General features: G+C 45.2%; 1 long non-coding RNA gene across 1 annotated transcript; it reads right to left on the reverse strand.

Moving 5' to 3' along the window:
- Positions 1-1,938: 1,938 nt before the first annotated feature.
- LOC134470096 (uncharacterized) lies at positions 1,939-6,398 on the reverse strand. The gene is made up of 6 exons (XR_010039149.1): positions 6,022-6,398; positions 5,073-5,226; positions 4,873-4,961; positions 4,506-4,622; positions 3,497-3,585; positions 1,939-2,039 (listed from the first exon to the last, which is right to left on the reverse strand). It is a non-coding gene; the product is annotated as an uncharacterized LOC134470096 (long non-coding RNA).
- Positions 6,399-10,709: the final 4,311 nt, after the last annotated feature.

Genomic DNA, 10,709 nt, shown 5'->3' on the forward strand with positions numbered 1-10,709 from the left:
CAGCAAAGGCAGTCAGCCGTGAGTCCACAGCTAGGGGCATTTGCATTTGAATAAGCCTAACTGAAGTCACAGACAGAGATGTGTCTGCATTATAGACACCCTGATCTGTGGTGCTTTCAATAGCATTAGGCCTACCAAAAGACAATATCTCGCACTGAACTGCTCCTTTACCTTAATCAAATTTATGAAAAGCTGTACTGTCATTGAAACTGATGCTTTATCGCCTTCAATGACCTATTTATAGATTATAGGTCTGTGTACAAATGTAGTCAGAAACACTGCAAATGTAGTGGACCCCCCATTTTTGTCTTTTTGTTATTCCATTATTATTCCCTGATTCGCATTCTGTCTTTTTATTGTTCTGTCAGAAGTTGTTTTGCTTTAATCGTGCTGTTGCACGTTTTCTCCACTAGATGGCATCATAGGATCAGCCTATGAGTTGAGTAGCCAGTGACTAGGTCACGCGAGAAGGACGTAACTGAGAGGTGACAGTTGTTGTGTTGTGATCTTGAAGGCAGCGGTTACGCTGTCAGCTGTATTTTTTGTCCTGAGGAAGAAATGTAAATAAACCCCAAAGAACCCATCGAAAACTCAACACACACTTGAGGACATTCTTTCATTCAAGTGTGCAACAAAATTTGGCGCCCAAACGTGGAACGGAACAACGGTATGAAGAAAGTGGGTGTCTGAGGAAAAAGTTTGAGCGTACGAGATGGATCTGGAGAAGCTACAAGACCAGCTAACAGAGCTACTGTGCCCGCTAACTTTGGAGCAGCTAAAACAGGTCTGTACTCAAGCTAAAGTCCCGTCAGACACATCAAAGAGACATGCGTTGATCCGTAACATAAATGAAACTGTGGACACAGTGATTGACAGTGAGGATGAAAATGCGGCAGAATGGTTTATCCGAGAGTTAATAGCGACAGCTAAAACGTTGAGGCAAAGTGGAGCGAAAGGCGATGGGGAAAGTGGCGCGAGCGAGTGTGAGTTGCAGCGATTACAGCGACAGTATGCCGAGATGCAGATACGCTTCCAGGAGTCAACAAAATTGATAGAGGAAGAAATGAATCGGCTGAGAGGGAACGTAAACAAGACCACTAGCTCGCCCATGACAACTAGCTCACCTATCGATCCCCAACCTACAGTTTCCCGACCGTCAGAAGTGGTCATCAGACGGGAGTTTAGAATTAGCGGCCAAATAGGTGAGCTGGGACAGAAGGATAAACTCCCAGACAGCAAAATGGGTCTGGCCCAGATCTGTGACAGATGTTGGCAGGCACTTGGGCCAGGTCTGCAATCCTGGTCTGGCCCGGTTTCTTATTTTACAATGGCGCTGAGCTGGAACAGGTCCGGATTATGGATCCAGAATGGATCTGGCCCAGGTCCAATCCATATGTTTGGAATTTGTGGCCGACCTGGGCCAGATCTGGCCCAGGTCCGTAATACGCATCTGACCATGATCTGGGCCTGATCCGTAATACACAGTTGGAGCTCATCTGGCCCATATCCGGATCTTATCTGGGCCTTATCTGGGCCTGATCCGGATTTGTATTTAAAGGTGGACCGTGGAATATTTTTAGTTGTTCCAGAATTCACTATGCCCATTCACAAATGTTAACTTTTTAACAGATATTTACCACCACCAAAGTACGGTATTCAACATGACTGGGAAATTTCCATTTTTCATACATGAAAAGAGGGATCTTCTCCATGGTCCGCTATTTTGAATTTCCAGAAATAGACATTTTTAGCTGCAAAACTCACTACACTTTGGTATTCATGCAAAAATCTAAATTAGCAGTAGACAGCACAGTTTCAATGAGCACCATAGATGCAATACCTACTCTGGCCACAATTTTACACAGTGCACCTTCAAGCAAGGGCAAACAATGTTTTTAAAAAATGAGCTGCTTACAAATTATGCATTTCAGTATTCTTTATTGTTTTGTTTCTTGTTGGGTGTGTGCCAAAGCGGTCGGCTGCCAGATCCATCTCCACATTTTTGATAGCGTTCATCTCTCCCTTGTTGCCTCTTCACACTGTAAGACATTATAAAGCACACAAAGCAGAAGGGAAACGTTAGACTTAATGCAGATGTATGTGCAGGCACAAATTACATACGATTGTGAATGAACTGACACATACAGGTGCTGGCCAAAAAAAATTGAATATCATGAAAATGTTTATTTATTTCCATAATTCCATCAATAATGTTACACTTTCATAGATTATAGATTCACGACCCACATTTTAAACTATGCCAATAATTTGTTTATTCTTGCATATTTTTGGCTTCAAGAAACCATGAATTAAGTAACTCACAAAATTAGAAGATTGTGATGAAATCACCATTCTCTTCAGAAAAAAAGAAACGGGTCATATTGTCATATCAAATCAGTTAAAATTCTCGACTTTCTAAATAACATGTCAATGTTTAATATTTGGTTAGAAATGTATTCGCCTTAATCACGGCAATGATGTATTTAACATTTGAGTCAATGGCACACATGCTTGACAGCATCAAATGCAAATTTGTTTATCATGGTCTCATCAGAGTCAAACAAACTAAGGATATGGGTTACTGGAACCATGTCCTCTGATCTAATGACATCAAGATAAACAAATTGGCTTTAGATGGTGTCAAACATGTGTGGTGGTAAAAAGCGATGTGTACAAAGGAAAGTGCCTCATGCTGAAAGTCAAGTATGGTAGTGGGAGTGGCATGGCTTGGGGCTGTGTGGGTGCCATCAACAGTAGGAAGCTGAATTTCACCAAAAGAAATAGGCTTGCCAACATGTACTGTAACTACTGAAACAGATCATGATACTCCCTATAGGATTTCATTCGAATCTCACACACATCAATTATAGCCAGGTGCAGACTCAAAATGTAAAAGTTAAATGCAAGGCAAGGATAAAACGCACAACAATGACCTCCCTTTTAATCCCTTTAAATTTCGAGACAATTCAGGCCAACACGGCCCCTTCTCAGACACTATGATAGGGGTGTACTCACTTTTGCACCAGCATAATTTCACAAAAATGGGCAAATATGTCATTTAAGTTATACAATTGGCCTTAATTTTCTTATGTAAGCTCAAAAGATGTTGTATTACACTTACTCTATGAGCGTTTTGGGAATAACTTGTGTGTTCAAAATGTTACTTTTCAACAAGGGTATACTCATTATTGCTGTGCACTGTATATTTGAATAATTTCTTTAAAATGTGGGAACATGGAGCAGCAGGAATAAGCTGTGGGACCAATGGGCTGTGGGAACATGACCCCGTACACAGAACATACAGTGAGCGTGTGTGTGTGTGTGTGTGTGTGTGTGTGTGTGTGTGTAGGTGCATGTGTGTGCAATCTGCGCATGAGTGAGAGTGTGTGTGTGTGTGTGTGTGTGTGTGTGTGTGTGTGTGTGTGTGAGTAAGTGAGAGTGAGAGTGTGCGCACCAGCATGCATGGGCTTTAATGCATAACATAAAAACAACTTACTTAATACATTCTGATGACGTCCGAGGGCTTCTTGAATATGTAGTGAGGCCGACCCAGCAGAGTAGAAGTCCTGTCCTTTCATTTGAGTCCTACAGCAGAAAAAGAATAAATAATTATGAATAATAGTTAATGGGATTTCACTGTGAAAATATTTAGTACAATTGGCATCCATGTTTACAATTAGTTTAGTTTATTGGTTTATTTCATCAGGGACCATGTGCAAAGTACATTAGTTACATAGTAAAAAAAAAGATGACCTGCACCAGATTATAGCTAAAAGCTAATTTCCATCTGCATTCCCTGGGCAGGTAAGAAAACATATAACACACACACACACACACACACACACACACACACACACACACACACACACACACACACACACACACACACACACACACACACACACACACACACACACACACACTAAAATATGTCATATGCAAAAACTACCATATGCTCAGTGTCAAAACAGGTATGTGCAAAACTATTAGTGGTGACCAGACTGGGTACATGAAAGCCATTTCTTCACTCCAAGTGAGAATGAATAAAAGTTTGTAATGCCTTTTATGTGGGTGGGAAGGGCATTCCATTATTGAGTTGCTCTGCAAACACAGATTGTGCAAATTTATGCTGTTACCCGGCTTGGGAGGCTACTATTTCCTCTGTTGGTAGATCTAGTTGTTCTGCTAATTTGTTCAGAGCAAGGATGGATAAAAGTTTTCAGAGGTGGTGGAGCAGAATTGTGAATAATTTTGTGCACAAGTCGCACAGCAGAATATAGAATTAGGTTGTCAAAACTGAGCAAGTAATACTTGTCCAGTATGGCACAACACAATGGTGAAATTGAGACGGACGTCTGTCCAAAACTTTAAGATTTCATGGTAGTCTTGTTAGCCTGAGACCAGCTTGACATACATTAGTGTAAATGAGACATTATCATGCCACTTACATAGGGCTGAGCAGGATCAACAGTTAAAGAAGTTAAATTGTCGGCTCATACACTCACATGACAGTCCAAAAAGGTGTTCAGTGGCGGCTTCTTCTCTCACTTGCAGCTTCATACACATCGAGTGATGTTGATGCCAGGTCGATCAAGGAATGACTGTGCCTACTGTTTATAATTCTACCCAAAGCAAAAAGAAAAAGAAACACAAAAAGTTTGAAAGTTTGAAAGAAATACATAGAACATACAATAAACCTATTCAAGTAGACAGTAGGTATTCTATGCACATTCAGGCCACCAAACAACAGCATCAGGCAAGCTCTTATTGAGTGCTGTACAACAAGTGTGTGTGTGTGAGTGAGAGAGGGGGGGGGGGGTGCGCGCATGCCAGCATGCATGGGCTTTAATGCATAACATAAAAACAACTTACTTCATACATTCTGGTGGTGTCCGAGGGCTTCTTGAATAAATAGTGAGGCCAACGCCGCAGAGCAGAATTCCTGCCCTTTCATTTGTGTCCTGTAGCAGAAAAAGAATAAATAATTATGAATAATAGTTATTGGGATTTCACTGTGAAAATATATAGGCCTAGTACAATTGGCATCCATGTTTACAACTCTAGGCTCATACCTTCAAATGACAGTCCAAAAAGCTTTTCAGTGGCGGCTTCTTCTCTCACTTGATGCAGAAGCAGCTTGCTTCATACACATCGAGTAGGCCTAATGTTGGTGTCAGGTCGATCAAGGAATGGCTGACCAAGGAATGGCTGACCTACCGTACAATTCTACCCAACTCAAAGCAAAGAGGAAAAGAAAGACAAAAAAAGTTTGAACGTTTTGCATACAACATGCATGCATGAGCTTTAATTCACAGTATTTTGATGAAGCCTAATCCATGTTATAGCCTATATCACAATGCAGTTATTAAACTAACAATACGACCATTTAGGATTTGTGTAAATAGGCTACAACAATCAAGGAGTTACAAACTGCGTGATGTCAAATGAATTCAGCTCAAGGTGAGCTAATAGCACAACACAGAATGTTTGCTGTCGGCGGCACAACATGGATACGGTGATGATTATTAAGCCATCAGAAATTGATTGAAAATAATCGAACACATCATGTACATCACACTCGCACCTATACCTAGCTTTTTTGGCGAATGTTATACAAATCACAGCGGTCCTAGTTACAGAACTAGTAGTGCTAGTCGACTAGAAACTACCTTTGTTTCTGTCCCGTGTTGATAGGGTAGGCTATGTTTGGGATGTTAGCTTCATAAAAGATTATCACCATTACTGCTAATGCCGCTAAAATTGACTCATATAGCCCGATCATGACACATTTTGAGTGGGTTCATCAAAAGCTTATGATGCCACAGCCCGCCAGCCACAAAGACAGCAGCAAGTTAGCGCGATGCTGCGGTGTTATGATTCAGTGCTCGGCCAAGCCATTTCACGACACAACAGAGGAGGTAATTATATAACTCACTGGACTAAAACGCTGAAAGAGAAAGTGGCTACGGCGAGTGAGTGTATTTTACTTCTACCATAGTATTAAGTTAAATAATTACTTACCATTGAATGATCAAGTCACGACAGTGCAGTGTTGGACGAGACGCGACACAGGCGGATAGTTGAGTTCAGCTGAGGTAAACTGAAGAACGGTCTCTCTCTGAGGGTTCCGGGAAAGTGACAGTTGGGGAACAAATTCAGTTTTGGCGCGTCCGGATTGCAATATGTGGCCCGCACCCGCCACGCGCCTTCAAATCGGACTGAATTATTTTATTATGGCGCGTCCGGATTGCTTATCTGGCCCGCATTCGCCAGGAGCCTTCAAAACTGACTGTCAAACTACTGGTCCGGATCGGAGCTGCCGCTGATCGGCAAAATGACTGTGACTGCTATGCGGATCTGCTGACTTGAAAACGGACCCGGCCCAAATCTAATTGCTGTCTGGGCTGTCATACACCAGTCTTATGCATCAGATAGACACGGGGAAACGTAAAGGCCACAGTGATGCCGAAATTGTCGAAGCTGTAGTGAAAGCTGCCTCTCCCGGAATGAGTCTCCGAGATATGCTGGAAAGCAAGAGCAGTTTGACACTTAGCCATCTAAAAACAATTCTGAAAGCTCACTACAAAGAAAACAGCACGACCGATCTGTTTCATAGACTCGAGAATATCACCCAAGATGCTAAAGAATCCCCTCAGAACTTTCTATTTCGGGCAATCGAACTCAAAGAAAGACTGATGGCCGCTGCGTTTGATTCTAGCGCTGACGTACAGTATAGCCCCGACCTAATTCAGAGAAAATTCCTCAGGTCACTTAGCACTGGGCTATTGAGCGATAATATCAAGCTGCAACTAAAAGGCTACATGGATGATCAGAGCGTGACTGACGAGATGCTGATAGAGAAAATGAATGATGCGGCCGCTGTTGATGTAGAGAGAGAACAGAAAATGAGAAGGAGCCTCGCAGTCAGACCCGCCAGAGTAAATGAGCTACAGGCAGAGCCAGCTTTGGATCAGTTACAAACAGACACAGCATCAGCCAGGGCCAACGTCAAAAGCCAAAAAGTCACCACGGCAAAAAGTAACATCGAGATGGAACTGATGGATGCTGTCAAGCAACTGAGAGAGGAGGTAGCAGAGCTGAGGAAGAATGTTCATCAGTCACCACGGCCACCGAACCAGTTCCAACACCACCAGCAGTCACCACGATCACCGAACCAGTTCAGACCCAGGACCAGGCGGGCGTGCAGAGGATGCCAGGAGAGAGGCAACGAGGAGCACTGTGACCACTGCTTCAAATGCGGCCTGGCTGGACACCTCGCTCGAGACTGTAGGGGTCAGCGGAGCTACAGCGGTAACAGTGACACAGTGAACCTGTCTGGCCAAAGTGTGGGAAGAAGTACCATCCAAGAACAACTCGGTGAGTCCAGTGAGACGCAGGTGATCCTGAGGGACTGCATCCAACAGCTGGAAGAGAAGGTGCAGGCAGCAAAGGGACCAGGTGAGCGTCTTCCAGGGTCTGTGAACATCAGCCACATCTCTCCCCGACACCAGTCTCAGCTGCTGCGTCTCATCGGAAAGAAGTGCATGGTCAGCTGCTACTTCAACGGTGTGAAGACTGAAGCATTATGGGACACAGGGTCACAAGTTTGCCTCATCAACGAAGCCTGGCGGAAGAAGAACATCCCAAAGGTGAGGGTCCGTGACACTGTAGAACTGCTTGGCCCCGGCGCTCTGGTGGGGAAAGCCGTCAACCAGACAGACATCCCATTTCGAGGGTGGGTGGAAGTGGAGTTCCAGCTCGAGCCAGCCCAAGCCCCGCACTTCATGCTACAAGTCCCGATGCTGGTGACCAGTGAGAAGGGTGCAGCTGAGGAGCCAATCATCGGGTACAATGTCATCGAGCAGCTGCTGAAGAGTGGGGTGGGCCACCCACAGGAGGTAGTCGCACAGGCGGTGAGCACAGCTTTCTCTTTTGACTGTAAAAAGGCTGAAATGTTTGTTAAAATTGTAAAAGCCAGTGACCCTGAGTGCAGTGATGGTGTGGTGAGAATGGGAAGGCAGAGAGAAGTGATACCAGCTGGCCAAGTGAAAAGTGTGAAGTGTTCAGTGAGGACAGGGCCTCTGATAGCTAGACAAGAAGCACTGTTTATGCCTGACGAACAAGCCCCCTTGCCAGATGGTCTTAATATGACAGAGAACATGTTAACACTGAGTAAAGGGACATACTCTCGCCTTGCCCTGCCTGTTGCTAATGACACATGCCATGACATCACTCTGAGCCCGCGCACAGTCCTAGGGCAAGTCCAGTTAGTCAAAGCTGTGTATCCTGCAGAAGCCAAGCCTGTCGTCGCCCCCCCAGCCTCTCCTGTGGTGCCCCCTACAGTCATCAATGAGGAACTTCAACCTGCTGAAAAGGAGCTGGATGACAAAGACAGGTATGATCCACCGATTGACCTCTCTCACCTCCCCTTTGTACAGCAGCAGAAAGTGAAGCAGATGTTGAGGGAAGAGTGCGGAGCATTCGCGAGAGATGAAAATGATCTGTATCCCTTCTCTGCAGCTCAAAATCAGACTCACTGACCCAACACCTGTACGCCGTACGTATGTGTCTGTTCCTAAACCCCTACACAGAGATGTCAAGCAGTACTTAGAAGATCTCCTGAACAGGGGCTGGATTCAGAAATCACGATCGCACTACTCGTCACCCATTGTCTGTGTGCGGAAGAAAGATGGTACTCTCCGTCTCTGCTGTGATTATAGGGAGCTCAACCAAAAGTCACTGCCTGATCGCCATCCCATCCCACGCATTCAAGACATGCTAGACAGCTTACACGGCAGTGCCTGGTTTTCAGTGCTAGACCAAGGCAAAGCGTATCACCAGGGCTTCATGGAAGAGAGTAGTAGGCCCCTGACTGCCTTTATAACACCCTGGGGACTCTACGAGTGGATAAGAATTCCCTTCGGCTTGTCTAGTGCCCCCTCTGAATTCCAACGCAGCATGGAGGAATGCCTGGTTGGCCTGCGAGATGAGGTATGTGAGCCCTACTTAGATGACAACTTGTGTCACAGTAAAACGTTTGATAACCACCTGAATGATGTTAGGAAAGTGCTTCGACGATATCAGCAGCACGGGGTGAAACTGACTGCCAAGAAGTGTGAGCTGTTTAAGAACAAGGTCAGATTCCTGGGGAAGATCGTGACAAAAGAAGGCTACACCATGGATCCAGCAGAGGTGGCCCCCGTGCAAGATATGAAGGAACGAAAACCAGCTACCGTGGGTGAGTTGAGAAAGCTACTTGGCTTCATCTCATACTACAGATCATACATCCCAAACTTCTCTCGCATTGCCAAGCCTCTGTATGCCCTGTTGTGCTCTGACGTGTCAAGCCAGGACGCCACAGTGGCTGATCACAAGAAGAGAAAAGCAGTGTCACAAAAGAAAAAGCGAACCCAGGTGCCCTCCCATCAGCGAATCAAGTGGACAGAGGAGCATAGTGCAGTACTGTGTCAGCTGATAGATCACCTGTCTAGCCCCCCAGTACTGGGCTACCCCAACTTTGAAGAGCCGTTTGTCCTACACTGTGACGCTTCACAAGAAGGACTCGGGGCAGTGCTTTATCAAAGACAGGAAGGAAAGATGAAGGTCATTGCTTATGGCTCCCGCACTCTCTCTGCTGCAGAGAAAAATTACCATCTCCACTCTGGTAAGCTAGAATTTTTAGCAATGAAATGGGCCATCTGTGAGCGATTTAGAGATTATTTGTATTATACTCCAAACTTTGTAGTGTATACTGATAATAATCCTCTAACATATGTACTTACCACTGCTAAACTGAATGCAACACTGCTGAGATGGGTGGCTGAGTTAGCAGACTTCCGATTTACGATCAAGTACAGGCCAGGGAAGTCCAACTCTGATGCAGACGGGCTATCCAGAATGTCTCTAGAGAATTACATGCTTACCTGTTCCCAGCAGATCCAGCCTGAAATCTTGTCCAGTTTCTCCAAAGGTCTGTCCGTCCAGCAGGAAGAGAGAGAGCCGCTCCTGTGTCCACTGGCCATCACCACAGCAATCACGGCGGCGAGCAGTGAAGGGCAGAATGACACCGTCACGCAGATCTCCCCAGACGACCTGAGGGCCGCACAGGAGGAGGATCCCCTACTACAGCAGGTGAAGCGGTGTGTCATCCAGCAGCAGTGGCCCAGAATCAGAGACGCACACAGTGAGTTGTCAGTGTTTGCTAGAGAGAAAGCTAAACTGTTGTGTGATGCTGACGGTGTACTCCGGCGCCAAACACCTACACGAACACAACTAGTGATGCCACCAAAGTTTCGGCCCCTGATCCTGAACCAGTTACATGAAGAGATGGGTCACTTAGGTGTTGAACGAACACTCAATCTAGTCCGTGAGCGCTTCTTCTGGCCACACATGCAGAGAGATGTAGAGCACCACATTAACAACGTGTGCAGTTGTGTGAAGCGTAAGAGACCCCAGAGAGCAGTAAGAGCGCCACTCACTAGCATCAAGACAACATACCCCTTTGAGCTGGTCTCAGTTGACTTCCTCCATCTAGAGAAGTGCAAAGGAGGATATGATTACATCTTAGTGGTCATGGACCATTTTACACGCTTTGCCCAGGCGTATGCATGCAAAAACAACAGTGCTCGAACAGCAGCTGAGAAAATCTTTGGAGACTTTGTCTTGAAATTCGGCTTCCCCGCTAAATTGCACCATGACCAAGGGAGAGA

The sequence above is a fragment of the Engraulis encrasicolus genome, chromosome 19 (assembly GCF_034702125.1).
Source record: "Engraulis encrasicolus isolate BLACKSEA-1 chromosome 19, IST_EnEncr_1.0, whole genome shotgun sequence".
NCBI lineage: Eukaryota > Metazoa > Chordata > Actinopteri > Clupeiformes > Engraulidae > Engraulis > Engraulis encrasicolus.